Source organism: Dasypus novemcinctus, chromosome 8, assembly GCF_030445035.2.
Source record: "Dasypus novemcinctus isolate mDasNov1 chromosome 8, mDasNov1.1.hap2, whole genome shotgun sequence".
In the NCBI taxonomy this organism is placed as follows: Eukaryota; Metazoa; Chordata; class Mammalia; order Cingulata; family Dasypodidae; genus Dasypus; species Dasypus novemcinctus.
In genome coordinates, this window is record NC_080680.1 from 82,758,459 (window position 1) to 82,784,122 (window position 25,664).

General features: G+C 45.4%; 1 protein-coding gene across 3 annotated transcripts in view; it reads left to right on the forward strand.

Annotated features, from left to right (window-relative positions):
- Positions 1-248: 248 nt before the first annotated feature.
- Positions 249-25,664, forward strand: part of FRMPD1 (FERM and PDZ domain containing 1) — a 113,011-nt gene continuing 87,595 nt past the window's right edge. Inside the window, exon 1 of one of the 3 annotated variants that reach the window (XM_004457253.4) lies at positions 249-478. The gene's annotated coding sequence lies outside the window, so the exon portion shown is untranslated. The remainder of the gene's footprint in view (positions 479-25,664) is intronic. The other 2 variants (XM_071216865.1, XM_071216864.1) reach the window with 2 other exon arrangements.

Here is a 25,664-nt window from a genome sequence, read left to right on the forward strand (position 1 = left end):
GATTCCAGTTCTGGCCCCGCCGCCGCCTCTCTGGGTGACGCCGAGGAGCCCCTTCCTCTCCCAGCCTCAGTCTTCTAGTGAGTGCCCTGGCAGGGAACTGGGGAAAGCCGGGGGAGACAGGGCCCGGGAGGGGGGGCGGGGAGCGGGGCCGCCCACTGCGGCGGGCTGGGACCTTCGGAGCCGGCGGAGGCGGCGCGCGGGGCTCCCCCCCCGGGGCGGGGGTCGCGGCGCTGGCAGCTGGCGGCCGCGCAGCTGCAGCCTCAGCACCTGCCGCGGCCAGACGGCGCGGGCGCGGCCCGACCCCGCGCTCCCCCTCCGGCTGCAGCAGCGGCGAGGGAGGCGGAGCCCGAGCCGAGCCCAAGCCGAGCCGCTGCCCGAGCCTTGCCCGCGTCGGTGCCAGCTGCCCGGCGGGACCGCCCCTCGCCGAGAGCGTCAGCCCGCCAGGTCCGCGCTCGCGCCGGCCGCGCCTCCTTTGCAGGTAAGGGCGAGGTCCCCGCGCCGCAAAGTTTTGGGGGAACTGCTGGTTCCCACTACCAGGCCTGCGTCTCCGAGACCTGCAGGCTGCTTGCCCCTTGGTTTCCTCTGCGCCTCCCGCCGCTGGGCGCTCCGCCTGCACCATGGCCCCGGGTGACCCGCGCCCGGTCCTCGTGTCCCCCTGTCGGCGTGGGGGCGCGTCCGCAGGCTCGCTTGGGGTCCTAGTCAGGGCCTGCAAGGGTTAAATCTTTCCAAAGTATCAATTTATTGCTTGAGTTTTCGAGATCGGCATGGTGGAGTGGAAAGAACCGCACATTGGTAGGCGGGAGACCTGGGTTCAGGTGCGGCGGCCACGGCCAGCGCCAACTTTCCGAGTGACCTCGAATCAGCCTCCTTGCCCGGCCTCAAGGGCCACACTTGGACCGGGAGGGTTTCGCCAGGGACGATCCCCGAAGTGCAATGCTCGTGTTGCCATTTTGTGAGTCAAGGGGCATCCCCGAGTGGCTCTGCTCCGTGCTCTTTAGGGATGGAAAGGGCATGTTGGGACTCACAGAAGTTAATCTCAGGGTCACGTCACTAAACTGGCATTAGGACAGACTGAGTCAGCCTCCGGGAGTAGAGGATGCTCCCTGAACTAGGAGTCAGGGGTCCCTGGCTTCTGGTGGCACCTCTCCATCTACTGGCTGGGTGACCTTGGGCAGGTCCCCCTCTTTGGTTTCGCCACTTGTAAAATGGTAGGGGTGGGGTTCCCTAGGTGGTCGTCGAGTTCCTACTAGTTGTAAATTCTGGAGAAGTGGAACCTGTGCACCTCTGGATTTAAGGTCAGTTTGGGGTGGAGGCAATACTTCATCAAGAATCCACCCAGCACTTGCAAATAGGCGTTTAGAAAATAAAGGAGGAATTTGCAGTTTGCTTTGGGAGTCTCAAAATAGACAAGGCTAGGATTGGTGAATGCTTGCCTTGCCTCCTTCAGAGCTTTGGATCATCATAAAATATTCAACGCATAATGATTTGTTTTCAAAGTGGCTTATAGAGCAGGAAGCGTTTCTGTTTGGGAGTTGGATATTTTTGTAAAAACCTCAAAATGGTTGTTTGAAAAAAATAATAACGGACTGTTCTAGGGGACCTGATAAAGGCCAGTATCTACTTGTTTCTAGTCTAAAGTGATGGTTGAGATGTTTTTCAGTTCAGACAATTTAAAATCTCTCTAGCTAAGGCATCCTAGGGTGTTCAACATGGTTGGAAAGGCCTTCAGTCTGGCAAGTCCATACTTTCCCAGGACAGGTGAATTCTTGTGCAGCCACAGCAAAACAAGCTGTAGACAGTTAATGGTGAACTTTGTTCTTTTCTCCAATCTCTTGTCCCCCCTTGTACTGCACTTAGAATCTCCCCAGCGTGTTCATGAAGTGCATTACTATGAAAGGATTCTCATGAAAGTGATGTTATTATTTTATTTCCTTCCTAGACATCCTGGTTTTAAGTTTCAGCTTTATGAAATCAGAGGACTGGTGAGAATGTGCGTTGTGTTTGTAGCAGGAAAACAGCAGAGTTGTGGTACATAGGTTTGCCTTTCACAAATGATAGATACCCTATACTCGAAGCTAATTTGTCCAGAATCTTTTCCCTCTTAGATGCATTCCAATGCCACCAGTCTTTTCCCTCTTCATTCTTCAGTGGTTCAACAAGTTATTTTCTCACCAATCACTCAGAAGGAAACAAACATGAAAAATACCAACAGGCCCGACCTAAGGGTAGTCTGGGAGTTAAATCATTTGGGACCTGGAGACAAAGTGCTCTGGGAACACTGAGGTGTGCAAATTCCAACAGGAGAGATTGGGGAAAGCCTGCCCCATGGAGGGGGGGAGAAAAAAGATTTCAACAGGTGGAGATGAGTAGAAAGACTAGTTTTAGGCCAAGGGACTGGTGTGAGTGAAAGCACAGAGGCAGGAAAGTGCAGGGCTTAGATGGGGAGAAGTTCAGAGTAGAAGACATTGGAAAGACGTTCAGGAGGCACACATACCCGGGTTTGAATCTCCACTGGTTCTGGGATATTGGGCCGGTTACAGGACACCTCTGAGCCTCATCCTTCTCATTTGTAAAACAGTAATAATAATAGTCCCAAACTAATGAGATCATGTGTAAAAGTGCCTAATGGTGTGTTTGCATATAATAGGTCTTGTATAAAAGTTAGTTTCTTTTATCAGTGTGCTCATGGACAAGCTCAGTATCATTGGGGTATATAAATAGAGCTTTTTGTTTTATTGCGTATTTTGGGTAAAACCTCACCACACATTTCCAGTGTAGACGGAACTCCTCATGACAATGTGATCTATAAACTCAAGGTGCCTTCTGAGCCTGGTCGGGAACTTTTTTTGTTATTTGGAGGGAGCTCAGATTAGACACTGGCGGCAACAGCAGCAAATGCCCTGTAAATTCTCTTAGGTGGTGGGAGGACACCAAGGGGTTAACAGAAGACTCAATCCCTGCCTCCCACAACTTTATCACAGCAGAAGGGCACATGTGCTCAAGGACCCAGGTTGGGGGGGTGGGGAGTTGACAGTCAGACATACTTATAAATATATCAGGTTTGTCTTTATCCTCTCAGAATTGGGTACTGGCTCCCTGCTGCCTCAGTGCAGGATGCTAAGGATTTACAGAGGTTAAGGAAGGAGAATAGGACAGGAGGGTAAATAGCAACATTGTGATACCTTGTGACCCTGAGTCAAAGCATGTAGAACCTTTGGTACTGCCCTTCTTCGTTTATTCAGTAGTTATTCATTGAGTACCTACTATGTGCCAGAGACTGTTCTAGATGCCGGGGATACATTGGAGCAAGATGCAAATCCCTGCTGTCCTGGAGTTTAGATTCCAGTTGGAGAAATTTAATAAGGAAATGCAAAAATAAGATAATTACTCATCATGATAAGGATTGGGAAGGGAATCAGCAGGGTACTGTGAGAGAAAGTAACTGCGATAGAGGGGGCGCCATGTGAGGAAGGTCAGGGACAGCCTGTCTGAGCACTGAGAGCTGAAGGAGAGGAGCCAGCCATGCCTAGAGCTGGGGAGGCAACGGAGCTTTGTGGGTGGGAGTGCAGCCTCTGGGGCCACACTACCGGGATTTGAATACTGGCTCCTCCACTAATTAAATCTATTCCATGGTCAGGCTATTTAATTTTCTGGGCCTCAGTTTCTTCCTCTGTAAACTGGGAATAATAATAATACATATCTACGTGATAAAGCTGTTGAGAAGATTAAATGAGTTGATATATGCAAAGTACTTGGAGTAATGTCAGGTGTGTAGTAAGCAACAATTAAAATTAAATTCAGGGAAGGGGGTGAAAAGATGTTCCAGGCAGAAGGAACAACAAAAGCAAAGACCTGGAGGCCTAAAAAGGCTTGGTGCATTACAGAACTAAACAGGCTACCTGCTCAGATATTATCAGTTAGTGGGGAGACTTCAGAGCAGACTTTCTGCCCCTTCAACACAAAACTGTGTTTCAGGGATTTTTAAGAACAAAACACCCAGCCACAGCATTCTTACTTGCAAAATCAGGCCCAAAGTACTGCTGCTGCTCCTACTGCTGCTCCTGCTGCTGCTTTGGGATGTGTCATTGTAGACCTACTTTTTCTGGGTGTCTCTCCCTCCCTCCTTCTCCTTCTCCCTCCTCCTTTTCTCCCTCATTCTCTTCCTTCTCCCTCTCTAACTGCAGGACCCGGACGTGCTCATTGACATGTAAATGAAAGGCAAGAGTCGGGCAGAGCTCTTGGTGCCAAGGGCTCTGGCCATCACCCCCGCCCCCACCCCGCCCCCCACCAAGGCTGGACTCTGTAATGCAGGGGGAGGAGGGTGACTTCCTTGCTCCCTCCTTACTGAAATCCAGTCAGTCCCCCAGTCCTGTCATTTTTACTTCCAAAATCGCTCTCAAACATGCCCCCATCGTTTCTGTTCTCTTCTGTTCTCTCTATTCTAAAGTGTGGCTCTGATGACGTCACTCCTCAGAAACCTTCAGTGAGTCCCTTGTGTATGAAGAGTAAGTCCAGAGTCCTCAACCTGCCATGGGCCATGGGCCGTCTCCATCCCTCTCCTCAGTTTCCCTCCTCCCTCTCCCTGTCCTCCACATGTGATCCCCCGACATCCTGACATCTTGGCCTCTAGGCCTTTGCTTCTCCTTCTGGTCCCTCTGCTTAGCATGTGCCTCAGCCTTGGGGGTCTTGCCCATGCTTGAAGTCTTAGCTCAAATCATACCTCCCTTAGGAAACTGGCTTCCCCATCCCCCTAACTTGGTTTTTGTCCTCCCTTGACCTCCCACGGGACTTGTTGCCTCTCATGGAGAAGCCATTGCAGTCAGTCTTGCAGGATTTGGTGTGTGGTCACTTGTGCATGTGGCTACTGCCCAAGAGAAGATCCTGGGAGGGCAGGCACAATGTCCCTCTTACCTCCGTCCCATGCCCTTCTTACAGGGCCTAGCCCAAGTGCAAGCTTGAGATGCATATGAGGTACTGAACTGAAAAAGGCCTGTGATTTTAGTCCAAACATGAAGCTTATGCTCAGGGGTGAAAGTCCTCAGCTCAACTCACCCTCAGCGTTCTGAGGCCTGGAAATGTAGGTTCTTCATTTGATGAAGAGTTGATGCAACCTCAAAGATAAGTCTGAATTTTTTATTTAGCTTTTCAATGTGGCTTATTTATTTAAGTAAATATACTATGTGAAATTTAAGCCTTCAAGCTAGAGAAATTTGTCAATCCTTATTTATATCATAAAAGCATTCTTCACTGTACCAAAAGACCTGGTATGGAAAGCATTCAAATATCAAACACTTATGAACTTAACACCATTCAATAAATGAAATTTAGATTTATGCATAGCTACTATAGTTGCACTTCTACTGTATTCTAAGATGTACCCTAAACTTAATATACATTTATGGAAGCAGGAGTAACACTGGCTCTGAAAATATGAGAGTTTTTAAATTTAACTATCTACCTGAAGTTCAGTGGGAAGCCTGATTTGATGCTCAGAGGATTGGTTTAAAGGTAGTAGACATTATTTTTACTGAAGTGACACTGTTTTCAGGAACCCACCTGATTTTTTGCCTGTGGTTAGAGGCAATTCAGGCTTCCAATCACTTCACAAGCTGGCTACTAAATGATGTGTGCCCTTAACATTGGTTCTTCTGCGAGAAAAAAACCCCACACTAATTACAGGCTAAAAAGATACATAGGAAAATCTAAAAGTATGAAAGTATGTTCTTTTGACCTCTCTTGAGGAATGATCTGAGAACCTCAGCTGTTTCAGTAAAAGAGTAACATGGCAAATTTTCAAAATCCTGAGCGGAAAGAGCTTCAGAGGAATCCATCCGGATGCAACAGTGCTTAGTTCTCTGAGATTTTGACTTAAGAGAAGACAGATGCGCAGGCAGATGAGAAATTCTGTGCTTCCTGTTCTCTGAGTGTTCAGAATGTAGGGTGTAGGTTAGGCTTATTAAAAACAGGGAATCCACATATCCCCCCACCCCTCCAAAGAGAAAAAAACTTCTCCAGGGCTGATTTGTGAACATTAACATGTTAAGCTTCTGGGTAACTGCTTGAGGTTATTGTTTTCTTTGCTCCAAATGTAGAATTCAGGGGAAAAAAGTTGCTAAAATAAAGGTGGGGGTGCCATTTGTTTTCATGAAAATAACCCGGTTGGTTAACTGGAGACTATTCTCTCTGGTTTTCCCTGAAAAAGGACATCAAACTCAGGCTGCCCAGGACTCTCTGGTATTGGAGCAGGTGCTGTCGGGTCATGGTCAGGTTAGCATAGACATATGGAGATATATATGCTCGTCCCCTTTCCTCTTCCCTGAGCTGGAGTGGGGGACGTGGGGACATTTCGTTTATAGGGGCAGGAAGAATTGTTTATTTCTTTCCTGAACTCATTCCTGGGTGTTTTCAGTACTTAGTTCTTCACAAAAGCTGTGCAGTAAGCTCCTTAGAGGCAGTGAAGGAGTGATGTTAGTAAGTGTGAAAGGTGTCGTGACAATGTTCTCTGCCTATATGCTGACCACCTGCACACGTTACAGGATATTTTAGCAGACAGTCACAGACTCTCAGGGTTGCAACTTGGAGAATAATCAAGTCAAGTCAGCCTTTGTCTGGGGCAGGAATTCCCCTAGCACACCCAGCATCTTGCTGCTTGGACCTGCCAAACCCTGAGGCACTCTTAGTCCACTTTGGTTGACTGTGGTTATTACGGAGTTCTTCATGATCTGAGCCAAAATCTTCCTCCAGGCAATGGCTGCCCCACTGGCCTTAACTCTGCCATTTCAAGTCCCACCAAAAAAAAATCCATTTCTTCTTCCCTATGATAACCATTCAGGCCATTTGGGCACTCGAAGTCAGGGATCAGGTCCCCCTGTCTTAACTTCTCCAGGCAGAATGCCCCGTTTATCCAGTCTACTGAAAAGGACAGAGCTCAGAATTGGACACAGCTGTACAGGTGGACTCTGACCAGCCCAGAGGGGAATGAGAGCATCACAGCCTCACTTCAGAATCTGTGCTCTTATTAGTACCGAGGCCAAGTTAGGGTTCCTGTGGGCCCCCCAAAGTTTGCCATCAGCTCCCTCTTCTGGGCACTCCTCTCACTGCTGTCACTGCTGCCCCAAGATCACTATCTCACATCTGCTCAGAATATCCTCCCGAACTCCTGCTCCACTCAATGCAATGTGCTTTGCCAAGAAAGACCTGAGCAGGGATGTGGGGTGGAGGAGATGGGTGAATCAGACAGTCCCTGCCCCACCTCCCGCTGGCAGTGAGTCAGTGCTGGGCAAGGTGCTGGTGCTACAGAGACTCGTGGGAGCCCAGCAGAAGGATTGGGCATGCCTTGAGGGGAGAGCCAGGGCTTCCAGGAGGGTGTGGGATTTGAGCTGAGCCCTACTGCAAGAGTGAGAGATGAGAAAGAAAGGGAAGGGCAGCTAGAACAACTCACTCAAAGGTGTTCTCAGCCGTGTCCCCACCAGAGCCCTGATTGTCACCTTCCTGGTCATCCAACCAGAGCTGGACTTGAGGAACTTCAGGTTGAAAGGGACTTGAGGGACTATCTAGTGGGAGCAGACATTCCAACTGCACTGCTTGGAGGCCCAGAGGAGGGGAGGAGTGGGGCTCAGAGCTTTCTGCTTCTCATTTTGCTTGATAGGTTTAACGAACAAGGGATTCTCCATTTTACAAGGCTTGCTTGATATAGTTGCTTTGAAATGAAATGCTCCGCATCAAAATGTCCTGCTTTGCCTGAGAAATTGTTTCCAGGCTGAGGGGGCCCACCCTCACCCCCCTTCCCCCACCCCCGTTCCTAAGATATGAGAACCTGGTTCAGGGCAGAGGCCGGGCATACAGCGTGGAACGATGAAATGAAATGAGTGCAGCAATGACTATGACAATACCTTACTGCTCTCTTCACAGTCACCAGTGGGATCTTGACGAAGTCAAAAGCATAAGTGGGCCCCTGTGTTTCTTTTTTTTCTTTTTGAAAGATTCATTTCTCTTCCCTTCCCCCCATTGTCTGCTCTCTGTGTCCATTCGCTGTGTGTTTTTCTGTGTCCGCTTGCATTATGCGGTGGGACTGGAAAACCGTGTCTCTTTTTTGTCATCATGGTGTGTGGTCATTTGTGCGTCATCTTGCTGTGTCAGCTCTCCGCTCATGTGGTGCCACTCCTGGGCAGGCTGCGCTTTTTTTCACGGTGGCGAGGGGGGACGGCTCGCCTTCTGGGGCGCACTCCTTGCACATGGGGCAACCTTACACGGGCTCCACTGCATGGCTCGGCATTCCTTGTGCAAAGCAGCACTGTGCATCGGCCAGCTTACCAAATGGGTCAGGAGGTCCTGGGGATCAAACCCTGGACCCTCCATATGGTAGGTGGATGCTCTATCAGTTGAGCCACGTCTGCTTACCCCCTGTGTTTCTCTGTCTCATACTTGCTCTCAGAGTTGGCCCCTCCTCTCAGTCACATGCTAGTAAGGACTCAGAAGGCTGGTGCCCACTCTCTGCATTTTCAGAGGGCAGTGAGGCTGCAGACCTGAGGTCCAGCCTCTGGAGCTGCTGCCTCCTGTCCTGGGCATGGCCAAACCTGCCTGGGAACTCAATCACTTGGTCTAGCTGGCTCTTCTGTGGTGCCTTGTAGCCTTAGTAATACAGTTAGGGAGGCAGTGGGATGCACGAGAAGGTGCCTGGGCTTTGACTCAATCAGACCTGGGTTTTCTAGCTGTATTATCTGAGGCACATTATTTACTTGCTTATATCATTGATTATCTATCTATGGGTCTTATAGAGAAAAAGACTCAAGGAGGACATGATCCCTGTTTTCTACCTATACATAGAAAACATTCAATAATTTTTTATTTCCTTTTTTATATTATCTGAAGGGCTGTCATGGAGAAGAGGGATAAGACTTGTTCCATGTGTTTGAGGCTATCCAGAACCATACTTAGTTCCCCCCACCAACCCAAATTATTATCCTTTCCAAGAATTCCTGGTACCTTAATTCCCTAGACTTACAGCACTGCTGACATCTTTGGTTTCTTTCTCTCTCACCTGCTAATCAACACCAACTCTCGTGTGAATTTGGAGAGGCAGCTTCCCCTCTCTGGGCCTCAATTTCCTCTCTGTGGACTGGATTATTTTTAAAGTCCATTACAGCCCTGACACTGCACTGAATTCCACAACACTGACTGACGGTCCACTATGCAGAGGGCAACGTTCTAGGCCCCAGAGCACATAGGGATGGAGAAACTGTCCTCAGCCTGCAGAGGTCACAGCCCAGAGTGGGGACAGACAAGCAAATCACTATACTGAGTTTTGTGGTCGGGGATAAATCCACGGCTGAGGGAATCTGAACCAGAACAGGGAGAGTTCTCACCACTCGAGGAATGTGTGGGCTCCTTGCTCTCAGGGAGGGATTATCTAGAAATGTTTGCTGCATGCATGAAAGCATGAATGATGCGGAGTAGTTCCTTCAACATGGAATTAGGAAGTTTAGTTTTGAATTGGAATGATCAGTATGGAAAATCCCAGCAGAGATGCCATGTATTAGTGACTTCTTCCCTCTCTTTTCCTTCTGCCTTCCCTCAAAGGAAAAAAATCCAAATCTTCAGAATATATTGACCTTTTATGCACAGAAACTCTTGGGATATGTAGCTCAGTTTAACAAGCCCCATTCATGTGCCTCACTGACAAATGTCTAGGTAGATGCAGAGTTACATGCCTAATGAGAATTAATCTCTCTTTTGCCATGATCGTGTTCAGAAGCTAATTTTCAAAGACAGTTTCAATTTTCCCAGAAGTCCAGATGACAGTTAGATGCATGCAACCTGTGCACGCTCATCCCCTCTCTTGTATTTATTCTGCCCCATTTAATTTGGTTAGAGTCTCTAAGCTTTTATTGACTGCCTATTTTTAAGTTTAGCCCAGTGTTGAGAGGCTAGTGGTATGAGAGACTATATCACTAGCCAGAAGTTTCTTTTCTAGCTGGACTAAGAAGACTAAAACCCAGGAATGAGAGAACAGAACCATCACTCCACTAGGGATTGTTGAGTAGATGGGTGTGAGTGCCAGGATTCTGGCTCCAGGCAGAGAGGCCTGGAAAGACAGATGGGGGGATAGTTCTCAAAGAAGGCTTTTGGAGGAGTCCATTGGAGAGGGACCAGGAATTGTGAACCAAAGCCCAGATGCGGAGGGGCAAGACCAGTTTAGCGGGTGAATTCAGCAGGAGCTAACTTTTCAGTCCCTCATCTTCATGCCCTAAGAATGAAAAACTTCTTCAACAAACCTGCTCTAGCATGCCTCTGGACCATTGCTTGTGCCGTCCTCTAAACCTAGCCTGCTGTTTTCCCTCTCCTCTACCAGTAAACCTCTAGATACCTTTCAACTCTCGTGTATTTCTGATGTTCGGGCTTCATTGACTCCCTCTCTTGGATTCTCATAGTGCTTTGTTTATACCTCTCTTTAGTATGGTGCCTGGCACATAACAGGCCCCCAAGAGAAGTTGGCTGAATAAATGAATAAGTGAATATATGATTGATTATTGGGTTCTGTGTCTGACTTACCTGCTGGAACTGTGTGTTTGCTGATGGGTCCCAAGGGGAAAATGTGGGTGGCAGATGCAGAGCAGAGAGGCTGCTGAGCTGCTTCTGGCATCCCTTTGGACAGGCGGTCAAGCAATGGCTTTCTGATAAATAAAAGCACGCAAGAAGGCATACTCTGAAAAAATGCTAATAGACACTAAACAGTTTGCGGGGGGAATCTGCCTCAGGAATAATCAAAGAACTGCAAATAAATGCATCAACATTCCCTTTATAAATTTACCAAATCGAGGTCCATGAGCAATTGGGGGAAGTTGCCCTCCCATTGACTGAGGGAGGAAGATTGGGATAACCCTTCTGGAGAGCAATTTGGCTGTAGCGAAAGACTAAAAATTTTGTGTGTAGTCTTTCTCGCATTAGTGCCACTTCTAGGAATTTATCTAAAGAAAATAATTAAAGATGTATTATGCAAAATGTTTTTCTCAATGTTATTTGCTAAAATAAATAAAATATCCAGCAATGGGGATTAACTTTAAAAATGGCACTCCCGTAAGGTGTGGACATAAAAATAATTTAGAAAAATAAAGACATAGAAAAACTCAGGTTATAAACCAGTGTATGCAGTAAGATCCCAGATATGTTGAAAATATATGTTTACAGACCTACAGGGACTAAAAGGGTAACTCACAATTTGCAGACTATAGTGGAAGATTTTTATTTTCTTCTTTTCAAAGATGAAAAATTTCAAAAATTTCTAGCAGGCACATGTATTACTTTTGTAATCAGAGCTGGAAAGGAGTGTTATTTAAGAAGACGAGATAAGCCTTTTGGAGAGCATTGTTTGAGCTTCAGGGGGTTGAAAGCAAGATGGACACATAATTTATCTCGCAAATTCCAGACAGGTAGTGTTTTCAGAAGGAAGGCTGGTTTTGGGTCCATTTGTGCGAGTGTATTTATAGAAGTGAAAGCTTTGGGGGAAGGAAATGGATTGATTTTTTTTCCCCTTGAACTTTTGAAATTATTTTTTCCACTCCATTTGTAATGAACCCAGGGAGCTATTCTTATTTCTTCCTTTCTTGGACACTGTGTTAAACCTAAAAATGGTAACCGCTTAGGATGTGGGCTTTGCTAAAATGACTCCCCTCGAAGTCTTCACTGGACCCTTGCTCATGCATAAATATGAGGTCCCAAGGAAAATCATCTTTTGACGTCTATGTTGCTCTTCTAATGACATGTTTTGTCCTGACATCTTTGGCAATCTTGAATTCTCAAGTCAGAAACCATCTCTGCACTGCTGTGATCATGGGAACTAGCAAGCATGGGTAAGGAACTCGGAAGAGCTCCCTTCTGTTGTGTGCTGAAGATTTAGGGGCCAATCTGGCATCACCCTATCCTGTGGACGTAACATTAGTCTGTAGAAAAAGAGATCAGAGCTGGGTAGAACCTCTTTAAGTATTAATTAAGGAGATGCCTTTTGCCACATATCTCCAAAGAGCTCCAAGCATTTCACAGACATTACGTCAACATTAATTTTCACAGTGTTCCTGGGTGAGAAGCTTATTGCAAGTAATATGGTCACCATCTGGGGCAGAACATAGCAAATATTTTGGATAGTTAAAGTAAACTTAGGAGTTGTCCTGACTAAATATAATTGATAAAAGAAAGCAGAGCAGATTTTTTGGGTATCTTCTTTCATGGTTGTCCTGCATTACCCTTGAATTATATTGCCTTCCTGTATTTTGTCCCACCATTTTTTACTGAGTCCCTTCCGTGAGCAAGGCAGTGCTGAGTGCTTCTGGCTTGGGGTAAAATTTAACCTCCTTAGTCCTATACTTAAGGCCTTTGGTGATCTGGCTTCTATCTGCTTTTTCTACCTTGGATCCTTCAACCCTACTTCACATACCCTTTCTCCTCCATACCCCTGGTCTGAACTGAAACTTTGGGTGGTAGTCCTGTGCCACCTTCCTTTTCTGTCCTTCCTATACCCTGCCCCAGCCACTGTCCCTAATGCCTTTGTCCCCACCCCTTCTGGTCTCACCCTCCCATCCTCAAAGTGTTCCAGGATTTTCTCACCCTACTGTATCCTTAGCTGGTTGTGGTCCCACACTGCCAAACACCTGGGCATTCTACCTGCCCCTCTGCCCTGGTTTTTACAACTTTTTACTTTGTGTTTTAGTGATTTATGTACACTCCTGCAGGGAGAGTTTAGTTCATCGTTACGTCTCTCTCAATGCCTCGCACACATTACAGTGTAAGTACTTGTATAACGGAGTGAAATGTGGATGATTCAGGCCTGTGGTCACTAATTGGTGCCGAGCCCTGTGGGGCGCAGAGGACCAAGGTCTCTGTAGAATCCCACTCTTCCCAACGCTTTGATCCTATGCTCCGAGGGCCCGCGCTGCCTGCAGGCCCGTTCTGTCATCAGTCCCCACACCACCTTTCATTTAATACTTGTCTATTAAAAATCATTCATTCTTCTCTCATGGTGTTCTGGGGAGACACAGGAAAAGAGAAATAATTGGAGAAATTTTAAGAAAGTTCCCTCTGTGCTTATTTTCTTTCTCAGTCTTTGTCCTGCAAACCAACCAAACTGCATGGGATGCCTAGAACTGCAAAGGGCTCTATCCAGAGCATTTGCATTCACGAACAGGCACGAGGACTGCAATCGTCTCGCGCTCCACCTGTGGCAGGCTGCGCGAGGCTGGGCAGGTTATTTAATCTTCCTGTGGCGTCATTTCCCCATCTGTTAAGGGGGGATAATGTGCTTGGTGGTGCCCTACCTGCCCAGGAGGCTTAGCGAGCTCATACTGGCCACTGCTGTTCACGTCAACCAAAGATAACCGGGCAACACCAGCGGGAGACAAGATATTACTGCGAATTGGAATGAACTCCACAACCATGGAATAGGTGCATCGTTAAGACCTTGAGGGTCACCGTCTGTGCTGTCCTTGGCACAGAGAAGTCCAAGCTACCAATCCGGGACCTCTAGGGCGTCCCCTCTGGGCTGGTTCCGGCGGCTGAGGCCCTGAGGATGAGAATGGCATCTGGAGGATGTCTGGGCCAGTTGTGCTGAAAGGAGAGAAGCCAGGCTGATGTCGAGAGGCCTAGCTGCGGCAGCCAGCGATCCAGATAAGGAGGACCACGGCCCTGCAGGGCGTGGGGCCCATGCCCCGGAGAGACCATCCGCCTTGGCCCACATGGCACCGCCGTCAGTTTTACTTGGGCGTATTGACGAGCTTTGGGAAGGTCATTTGATATTCACATTCTTGTGGCTGCAATCTTGGGAATGTGGCCTTTTATCTTTAAAAATAGCTGTGTGCTGCTGAGACGCCCAGGAGCAGCACCCTGGGTGGAGGGCGGGTGCCAGCAGAGGGCTGCCTGGGGAGCGGGGTGGGTTTCTCTCCTCGGCGGAGTCCCTTCAACCCTGCTGGACTGGTGAGTTGATGTTTCCTCACTCTGGAACATGCCGATTTTCTTTAGACGGTTCTTAGAGAGGGAGCTGTTCTTTTCGTGGGAAGATCTTCCCTGTATATTTAAAAAACCTGTTTCCATGGTCTCTTTGTTCTTGTGCTCTTACTTTTTGTGAAACCTGTTCGAGTAAAGGTTCTTTCGGTCTTCATAACTGCAATTCGTTTGTCAGGGGTTCTTCTCAAATTTAACCGGTAATTATTCCTTATGTTTGTTTTGTGCTTTCAGGTTGCAGTACCTTTAATCATTTTACATATAGCTGGCATAATTATTACATACCTTAGAACTAAATTGCCAATGGGTTTTCAAAATTATGAGATCATAGGCTGTAAGACCTGAGATTGGAGATTTTCCGGTTGAATATCTCTACGTTTCACTTGGTGCAACGATGTCCTAAGAGAGTAATGAATGGTCTGTGGTTACACAGCTAACTAGTGACAGGATCAGGGCTTGAATCCAGAGCTCCTAACTCTCTTGCCAAAATAACTCTCTGGTCTACTCTGTAGACTTTATCTTCTGAATTACAAGTGAGAAGAAAAAAGAAATTCCTATCTGATATAATTATTTGTATGCCATCATCTAATTAAAATGAATCGTCTACCTTTAGAGATGCCTCTTAATGCCATAAACCACAGCTGATCCCTTGACCTTGAATCCTTTGATTCATTTGACAAGCTACATTGATTATCCTCAAAGTGTGCTCCACATCAGCGTTCCTTGAGAGCTTGTCAGAAATGTAAAATCTCAGCTCCACCCCAGCCTTACTGAAACAGGAACTCAGGGCTGGGGCCCAGCAATCTGAGTTGTGACAAGCCCTCCAGGTGATCTGATACTCAGTAAAGTTGGACAGCTACTGCCTGAAAGGACTTAAGTCGTACCTCCCCGTGTGTCACAGTCAATGCCGTGACTAACCTTTGGGGACTTTGAGTTCTCACAGAAGAGGAAGCCTCTCTTTTGCTGCTGCTAGCTTTTAATAAGAATCTCCCTTTTCTACTCGGCTTCTCCCTATTACCACACCACATGTACACACACATACATACCTACACTGGTAGGAGTAAAATATCTGTGGGCAAATAATGAAAGTAAATAGGGGATTTAAACAGAAAGTTGGAATATTAGCGAGGTTTACAGACAGATAAAATCTCCCAACACGGAGATACATTTTTTAAATTTCAAGACTTGCTACCTCTCTGAGGGTAGGGATAAATTAGACTGCTTCTGATCGTATTATACAGTGTTTTCTCTGCTCTGTTCGTTATTTCATTTCATTTAACACATTTATTTAGTCCCTTCTATTTGCATGGCACATGTTAAGCGTGAGGGCAAAATGTATTTGAGTTTATTAGAAGGTAGGAAACATGCTCAGAAGTAACTTTTATATAAGCCAGCCAGTAATAAAGACATGGGAATCATCTCTAGAAAAACGGTTGTAAAAACCTAGGGGAAGTAGAGGTCATGTGGAGGAAGATATCATGGAAGACTTCATGAAGGAGGTGGCATTTGAGTAGGGCTTAACAGGATCAAAAGCTAGGATTTTGACATAGGGAGTTTGGAAGATGGGTAAAGAACATTCTAGACAAAGATAGGAAAAGATAAAAAGTGCACTTTGTTTGGATCAGGGGTTGTTTAAAGGTGATTAGAAGGAAATGAGATCAGAGGCAAAAGGAGAAGGATCTTTAAATACTTGCTTAGGAGTTTGTTCTTTATCTTGAAGGCAATTGGGAGCCATTGAATGGTTTTGAATAAGGAAAGGGCCTGACCAGAGCTGTGCTTTAGTAGGATTAATCTGCCGTCAGTGTATGAAGTACCTTCAAGTATGTGAGAGGGAGGCTTTGTTGTTTTTATGTTGTCATTATTTTGCAGCATTATTTTGATATGTTGAAAAATCATCTTAATGTTTTATTGGGAACTAATTGCTTTTCTTATAATGGTCATTAGAATTTTTCTTTTTTTGCTCATTAGATTTTGAAATAAGCATCCAGGGCATGGAATATTGTCTGGGGGAATCTGCTGGAAAATAGAATTTGCTTAACAGAAATAGTTTTATTGGAAACTTCTAGAACTTACTCTTTCCTTCCTTCCACCTTCCCCTACTTCTTTTCAAGATTTTCTTTTGGGAAAAAAAGTAGTTGTATTCATTTTACTCAGTGATGACCTGTCAGTGCCAGGTCATATCAAATCTACAAGTATTGTGGATATTTCTTGCTTCTGCGGACTCAGCCTCTAGGGCTGTTTTTTCTCTTACTTGGGGACTTACTTTGCTAAAGTGCCTGAATCAAACTCGTTTTATGAGGGGTCTGCCTTATTCTAATAGTGGCTCTAATGGAAATAGTTGAAGAAAATTAGAATGCTTTGTATTTCTTTATATGTTGTTGCTTCTAGTATTTGTAGTAAAGTGTTGTTGCTCTTAATTTTTTGGGTAGGTCTGTCTTTATAGGATTTCAGTAGTTAGCACCATTGGTTTCAATCACTCAACCAATATTTATTAACATCTGTTAAGGACTGAAGAATCTTGGTGAATCAAGAACCATTGCCCTGCCCTCATGCAGATTATATTCTAGGAAAGGTTATATGCAATAGACAAATATAGTTCCAAGAGAGGGAGAGTACGGGGTACTAAGGGAGCGTTGACTTAGAGCTGGAGGTCAGAGAAACGTTAACAAGTGGGGTATTAATTGAGCCCTAAAACTCAGTCTCAGGCTGGGGGCTATTGGAGAGTGACTTACAGTGGAAGGGGTTTCTTTTTGGGGTGATGAATTGTATCGATGATTGCACAACTCTGTAACTCTACCAAAAATCATTGACTTATACCCTCTAAATGGGTAAAATCTATGGCGTGTGAACTATAGCTCAATAAAGTTGTTTAAAACATCAGTCAGGGAAGCCAGGCAAAGAGGAGTGGGAAGAGTGTACCTGGCATGAAACGGCATGTGCAAAGGTTCAGTGGCAAGAGTGAAACTGGAAGAGGTGGAGAGCAGTGAGACAGAGGAAAGCAAAGAGGCTGCAGAGCAGGGCTTGAACAGGCAGGGCCTTGGCGGCCCATAAATTGTTACTATAATAGCACTTATAGAGTCCTTGCATGCCAGGCACTGTTCTGAACAGTTTACATGCATTAACTCATCAGTCCTTATGACAACCTCATGAGGTTGTTATCTGCATTGGACCAGTGGAGAAACTGAGGCACCAAGCAGTTAAGTAACCAGCTCATGATCACAGATCTAGTGAGTGGCAGAGCTGGGATATGAACACAGGAGGCCAGGTTCTAGAGTCACACTCAGGACCATAAGTTATTAATATCTCAGAAGCAGTGGGATGACATCATAGAGTTTTATGCAGGGGAATGATATGGTCAGATTTACATCTTTAAAAATGATTACTTGGTGGCATGGGAACAGATTAGAGGAGAACAAGACTGAAGCGAGAGAGAGCAGGTCCTGCAGTGACCCGCAGAAGAGATGGCGCTAGCTTGAAGGCAGTGGGAATGGAAAGAAGTGAAAACTTGAGAGATGTTTAGGAGGTCATATTAAGGTGCTGGAGAATGGTTGGATTTGGGAGTGGTGGTGGTGGGGGTGGTCCAAGGACTCTCTGGATGGAGGCCTGGGTGCCAGCCTGGGAATTTGGGTGAGTAGTTAAATGGTGCTCACGATGGCTGGACCGCAGGTGCCCTGGTGTGGCTGCTTAATGTCTGTCATGTGAGAGTAGATTTGACCTCTGACATTTCCACCAGTCAGAGGCATGGAATTAGAGATGGCAGAGGCCTAGCATCCTTGTAGTCTAGAGAGGTAGAAATGGAGAGCCTGGAAGAGGGGACTTGCTAAAGGCCGCGCAAGGGGCAGCATCGGGGTCAGAATACGGTGCGTGCCTGCTGACAGTCCAAGGCTGCTGTGCGTCTCCCTGCCATGTAGCCCCTGCCCAGGGAACTTTGCCTCTACCCTCTGAGGCTTTGATTCTCCTCTCAGACCTGGCTCTCTGGTCTTAAAGAGGTATCACTGCTGCACAAACAATAAAAATATGAATTAAAATACAAATGACAAAAAAGCACCCCGTAAAACCGATATCTATCAAATCATACATCGTGTTCCCTGCCTGTCCCTGCCTCACTTCCACGTAGTCATACCCAGGGCGCAGATATGGCTTTATAGCCATTGGCTGACATTTTACATTAAATTAAATAGCTTTTCTAAAATGCTGTGTGATTTCTGGTTAGCATTTTGTAAGGACTGGAGAAAGAGGTGTATTGTAACTTCATCACTCTCCTGTTGTCAGTTTTTTTGGTTTTCATTCTTAGAGATTGTGCCTCAGTAGGCATTTTGTTGCATAGCCGTTTCCTTCTTTTGGATTCTTTCCTTAGGCCAAATTCCCAGCCATGAAAGTCTCTATATCCTTTGAAAGTGGGGTGACCCAGACTGGACACTGTTCTCTACTGAGGTCAGGAACAGAGAGCAGAACGCTTGATTAGGGCCTAATTTCTGGGTGTCTTGTTGCTGCTGTTTTCAGGGATCTCTGAATTGAGTTGGCAGTCATTCACAGCTGTCAGCACCGCTCCTGACGGCTGCCATCTCCTAATAGCTGACCTGATTCCCTAACTCGCTGTAAATTGGGCAGTTCTACAGGAGGGAGAGGAGGTTTCTGGGCAGAATGTTTAATTAGGGCTTAAGACAGCCAGAGTGGCCTGTTGGCCTGTACCCTTACACGGGATCCTGATTGGCAGGCGGCACCTGGTGTTCTTGGCTCTCTGACAGTGATCAGCCATTCCCAAGCCCCATGCGAGATGAGGAAGGCACACACTGCCCCGCAAGCTGGCAGGAGCTGTTTCCTAGGCTCCCTAGAACATTTTAGATGTTATGGGCCCCACACCCATATTGGCTAGGAGTTCTTTGAACTCTCAAAGGGAAGGGACCATGTCTGGTTCACCTTGGTCTCCTCCATCACACCCAGCATAGGGCCCACAAGAGAGAGGGTGCTTGATATGAATTGAATGAATTGCATTGATTTTTGGACAAATCCCTTGACTTGAGATGGCTGCAGACAACTTCAGATGTGGGTCTAGACTTAGAAAATGCAGAGGCTGGACCCCACAAGCCCATGGCCAGTGCCAGGTCTATGGGAAGGGTGAGGCCCTTCGAAGAAGACCTCAAGGTCTCTCTGGCCAGAATAGATCCTGGGTGCCACAGGTCATGGGCATAAGTTCTGTAAATCATGTCTGGGGCCCAGTTCTGGAAGCCATCCTCAGTTTCTTGTGCTGCAGTTGTGGTTGTTATTGCTTTTTAACATGATGAAGTTGTAATCCTGCATTCTTTCCCCAGATACACACTCAGAGCCAGAACTCAGTCCACCAGGATGGTCAGCTGCTTCATGTGGGCAGCTCTAGTAGCCCTCGATCTGAATTTCTCAATCACTGTAGTTGCTGTGGGTTTTGTTTTTGGTGTTTGTTGAATCAAACATGCCCAGGGGCTCTTGAAAATTAGATTGTGTGTAATGACATTTGATGAATCATTTGATAGTAAAAAACAAATCTAGCCTTTGAGTTCACACTCTGTAATTTTGTTGAATTAAACCCAGATGGTTGTCAAGAGAATTTTTCTTAACAGATTCAGAACATTTATAATAACCAACAAGTCTATGGAGAGGAAAAGAACTTCACATTGGATGGCAAAGGGACACTAAAGGCTGCAGAACTGCCCAGTCTCAGAACTGGGGAAGCCCCGACAGGCTTTGAGTATGGCCCCTGGATTCTCGGCACGGCCGTGCGGTTATGGGAGTACCAAGGAGTGTGTGTTCCCACCAAGTCCTAACTGCCAAGTCTGGGAACCCTTTTCAGGTGGACCTGTGGACTGTCTTAGCTATATTTGGCATAGTTGATCACATCCACTTTTTTTCCTTGCTTTTTTTTTCTTTTAGTGGCAAAAGCCCATAACATAAAATTTAACATTTTAAGTGTACTATTCAGTGGCTTTAAGTACATTCACAATATTGTGCAACTACCACCTATGTCTAGTTCAAGAACTGTTTTAGCACCCCAGAAGGAAACTTACCCTTTAAGCAGCTGCTCCCCATTCCTCCTTCTCCCCAACTCCTTGTAAGCTCTGATCTACTTTCTGTCTCTGTGGATTTCCCTACTCTAGATATTTCCTAGAAATGGAATCATATGATATGTGGCCTTTTGTATCTGGCTTATTTCACTTAGCATAATGGCTTCAGGGGTCATCAGTGTTGTCACCTACATCAGTACTTCTTTCCTTTTTATGGCTGAATATATTCCATTGTATGGCTACATCTCACTTTGTTTACTTCACTCATCAGCTGATGGACATGTGAGCTGTTTCTTCCTTTTGGCTATTGTGAATAATGCTGCTGTGAACATTGGTGTACAAGTTTTTCGCTTGCGTCCCTGTTTTTTTAATTCTTTTGGGTACATACCTAGGAGTGGAATTGCTGCGTCATATGGTAATTCTATATTTGAGGTATCAAGGAAATGTCACACTGTTTATGTGTTTCTCTGTAAATCTTTCTTCTCCCCAGGCTTCTCTGGTTGCCCTCAGACCTCTGTGACCTTAATGGCTTCCTTCCTTCTCCAGCCCCCTTCCTCGGCACTCAACACAAGCTGCACATTTCAATGACCAGGAGCTCCTTTAACAAATCCTGCCCAAGCCCCACCCCCAGCCAGTTAAACCAGCATCTCTTGGGGTGGTGGGGTAGAGCCTGGGCATTGGTGTTGTTTAATGAGCCCCAGTGATTTTGATAAGCACTTTTCCCAGGATAAGCACGATTCCCTTCGTTTGTGTCTGATGACTGTTGAGTTTTATTCTTGGCTCCAAATATCACTGGATATTTCCATGGCTGTTCCTGAGGCACCTCAGATACAGCTGTTTCCATCCAAAGTCTTCATCTTTCCTTTCAAACTTGCCCTTTTCCCAATGTTTCCTCTCTTGGTGAAAAGGAATACCATTCCCCAGCCTCCCAAACCAGAAACTTTAGAGTTGTCCATGCCTTTTATCTTTCCCTTATTCCAATTTCCAGTTTATTCATTCAACAATTCATTGCCCATTAGTCAGAACTAAGTGCAGTTAGAGAGAAATGCAATCTGGGAATTATGTTAGGAAGATGAAAGAGACAGAAATGAAACAGTTACATAACAACAGATTACAAGAGTATAACCTTCTCAAATTAATAGTAGCATTTTAATAACTATTCTACCATTATTGAGGACTTTCTTTGTGCCATGCATTCTGGTAGTTCTTTGTATATATTATCTAGTTTACTGTGAGATAGGTGAAGTCAGCCCATTTCACAGATGAAAATATATACTCGGGGAGGGTAAGGGCCTTGTTAAGGATATGTGGTTAGCATGTGGTTAGTGAGGGTTGGGATGGGTTAGTGAGTGAGGCTATGTCAAGGCCAGTCCTCCTGACGTGAGAGGTCACTGGGGAAGAGCCTTGAGCCCAGTGCAGTGTACATGGTCAAAACATGGAGGGGGGAGGATCAGGATGTGCTTGCCAAATGAGATCACCCATTCTACAAGAGTGCTTTGAAAACTCCAGAGAATGGTGCAAACATTTTGCAACCTTTGTTTATGTCTCTAGCAGATTGCTTCTTCTATTCTGCTCTGAATTATAATTTGGGGTTTATATCTCTAACTACCCTGGTGAAGTGCAGAGTTCTTAAGGGTGAGAACTATGTCATGCTTCTCTGAGTGTCTACTGCAGCCCCTCTGTCTGACACATTGTTTTTGAATGAATATTTGTATATTAGAGTTGATTCAGAGAGGAAGAAAGGAAGCAGGAGCCAGGATTTGTCTAGGCGTATCATGGCTCAGCACTCAACTAAAGGTTTGGATTAGAGTGTGGGAAAGAAAGGGTAGAACCCTGTGGTCCTTTGGAGCTATGAATGGAAGAACCCCTGGTGAGATCTCAATGATTGAAATCCAGTTTGACTCCTGAGCTCCAGCTCCATGGTGTTTATGATCTAATTCTCTCTTTTCCCCCCAAAGCAATCACTTGCTAGCCTATTTCATTACTGTAATTACAGTAATTACAGTAATTGCCTTCCTTATGTTTATTGTTTCTTGTCTGGGGGGGACGGCCACTAGAATGTAAGCTCCATGAGGATTGTGAGTTTTGTCTATTTTGTTCCCTGATAAATTTCAAGAACTAGAATAGCACCACGTACATAGAAGAAACTCCATAAGTATAGAGAGAATGAATGAATAAAGTGAAGGTATTCCCAAAACACATCCTGGAGTCACCACCCTGGATGGCACCTCTGCCATCAAAACGCTTTCTGGGAACTGCTGTTCTATGTGATGATTCTATGTCAGGGCAAGATCCAGAACATCACAAAATAGTTAGATTATGCCTAGTCCAAGCCCTCCTCTGCTTTTCCACATCTGTTTCTTAGGTTCTGCCCTCCCCAACAGGCTTGGCTTAACCCAATTAGCCTTTTCTTTAACTTTTTATTTTGAACTACTTTCAAACTTACAGGACAGTTGCAAAAATAATACAAACTCCATACAGAGGATTCCAGCATACTCCTACCCCTACCCTCAGACACCCAGATCCACCAATTTTAACATTTTGCTATATTTTCTGTAGCATTCTATCCATCCATCCATCTCTTTAATTTTTCTGCCTATTTATTAGCCATTTTCTGAACACTTGAGTGTAGGTTGTATATATTACATTCCTTGAACATACAATGAGTCTTTTAACACTCACTTAGATGCCTTCAGCATGGAGGAGCCTCTGATCCCAGCACTCCCCTGACCTGGAGGTGATTTACTTCTGTCTTGGCCTCTCTCATGGCTTTGCTGTCCTCTGTGTGGTGGACAAATTGAGTCTGAGGCATCTTCTATTCTCTACAGACATTGGCAAAAGGCAGAATGTAATACAGGTAAAAGAAGACTACAGAATTGATAAGACTGGTGACAGTAAGGCATTTAGAGAACTTAGTTTATTTAAAGAGCATCAGAAATGTAGAGCTTGAAAGGGCTTTCAAGTCATCTGTGTCTAACCCCTTAACTTACAAGTAGGGAAATGGAGTCTCAGAGATGAAAAGGATATAACTGGGTTACATGTTCAGCTGATAGCAGAGCAGGGGCCTGATTGCATGCCTTCTGTCTTCCTCTATGGAGCTCTGTCCTAGTACCAGGGTAGAGACAAAGGGTTCAGCAACCAAGGCTGACTCAGCAATGCCACTTTGCTATCCATCTTTGAAGCTGCTTAAGGGGCCCCAGCAAGCAGTGTGGGCAGGCGAGACCTTGCAGATAATGCCACTGTTAATGTCAGTGTTGGCATCACTGTATCAGCCCCTCCCCCAGCCTTTCCAGGGATCACTGTCCATCTGATAAAGCAGGTAACATGTGTGATCAATTTCCAACCTTCTCCTTGGCATGTCCTGGGTCCCTGTGCCCTCAGACCTCTAGCAAGAGAAAGGCACAGCCTGGGTCTCCATTAGTGCTGACGGTTCCAGTTGCTGTCCTGTAACTCCCAGAGGGCCATGCAGAGGCCATCTGTGTGGAGCTAGATAAGAGGCTAAGCCTTTTCTAATCCTGTTAGGCAGATGTAAAATCCAAGTGGCATGACAATGCCCTGGATCAGTGTTTCCCAAAGGCTTGTCAAGATAATTTTAGGTGGTCCATGAATGAACATTTTCTAATAGTCAAATATTTATTTTAATGTATACTAGGAAAAAATTCATCTAACATGAATAAACCTATGATTTAAGGAATAATATTGCCGAGGTTGAAGCTAAAGTAGGGAGCACCATACCATAGAATACTTTTTATTCAGACTGTGTCTGTTGCAGTTGTGGTGGGCCAGCAGTTTGTTGAAATGGCAGAAATCATGAGGACAGTTTGAGGTCAACCATCATTTAGGGACTGCTACCCCTGGTAGTGGTGATCCAGGGTACTTTCTCATGAGCCACCTCCTACGCCTCCTTTGGCCCAGGCAAGGTGAAATGGCAGAGCGTGCTGTGTCCAGAGTTCCTTCACATGACCGAGGAGCTTAGAATACCTGGGGAACTGGCACTGGTTCTTTTCCGTAAAATAAAATAAATAAATAAAGGTGGGGGCTCTTGATGGAGAAAGAGGCTATAAAAGAGGAAAGAGATGTTGGAGGAGAAACAAGTATATGTAGTGCTATTCTAAAATAAATGAAAAGAAAACAATTTCATTTAGTTTTTCCTTGATTCTTTTTTATGACCATGGGTAAAATCTGCCTGTGTTGCAGTAAAAGACTTGATTGGGATCCCTGATTTTGGAGAGAGATTTGAAATTCCTTCTTGGGTCCCAGTTGCAATTGCACTTCAAGGAATAATCATGTGGTATTATATAATAGTCAAGTCCCCCTTCCTTTCTCAGAACTGTCATTTTTCTGATAAAGCATCTTCTTAACTTGAATGCTTTTTTAGGAAATGCATGACAGATGTGAGGCTCTAGCCCATTATCTGTCACTGCCCTATAATCACTTTAATAAACCAAGGCAGTATCATATGATTGACATTAGAAATGTAAATATAAGCTTCCCTAAAATATCTGCCAGTAACAGTTTTTTGGTTTTTTTTTTTTTTGGCTTAAAATATTCAAGAATTAAATCTGCTTATTTTTCTGGTGTTCTCTTCTTGCCATAGCATTTCTGACTTCCAGAACTTGCCATTTTTAAGTCAAGAAACCTTGACTGAGCTCAAAGCATCCTGCTAGCCTTGTAGATCATAAAGAGACAGGATACCTTTCTCGTACCCTCGAGGAGTTTTCAGTCTAGGGGATAGAAAACAGGACCTGAAGTCATATGAAGTTAGGAGACATAATGGAGCAGTAAGACACTAGACCTCAGCACTGCAACTAGGAAGGTGGGTGGGACATGGTGGACCCGTGGGCAGGGAACCTGGCCCTGCCCTGGCTGTGGCAATGTGTGCAGCTGGGTTTTGAAGGTTAGATAGGATTTGAATAAATCCCAGAGAGTGGGGGGATCATGAACAAAGGCGCAAGGGCTGGTTTGAAGGATAAAGAAGCATTAGAACAGAGAATAACATGATGGAGGAAGGATGGGGCTCTGGGGTCACACAGGCCTCAGAAAATCTCCCTCAGCCACTTTGAGGAAGTTCTTTAACCTCTCCAACCTCAGTTTCCTTGTCCCTAAAATGAAAATATGGGTGCTCACCATGTGGGATGTAATGAGTAAATGAAATATTATAAGTGAAAATATTAGTTTCCCTACTTCCCCAATTATTTAGGAAAGCAGTCTTTTGGGAGAGTTATAGGAGATCAAGTTGGACATCCAGAAAGAAGTTGGATTTTAGGGATGTGGAACCCTGGAGGACTTGAGGCAAATGATGAGATAATACAATTTTAGAATTGGAAATGTACTTAGAGATATTCAAGGTTAAGATAAAAGAGATAGCCAGAAGTTTAGTGACTTGTATAATTCTAGGCTTAATTAGCAACAGAGCCAGGAAGAGAATCCAGAATCTCCTGACTTCTAGTTTGGTGCTCTTCTCATCTTTCCCTAGGTTTTTTCTGGACCAGTGGTTTTTGCAAGTATAATCTTTAGCTTAACAACAGCATTAGCATGGCCTGGGAACTTGTTAGAAATGCAAATTCTTAGGCCTTACCCTTGATTTACCCATCAGACTCTGGGGGCTCAGCAATCTGTTTCACTCAGCCCTCCAGG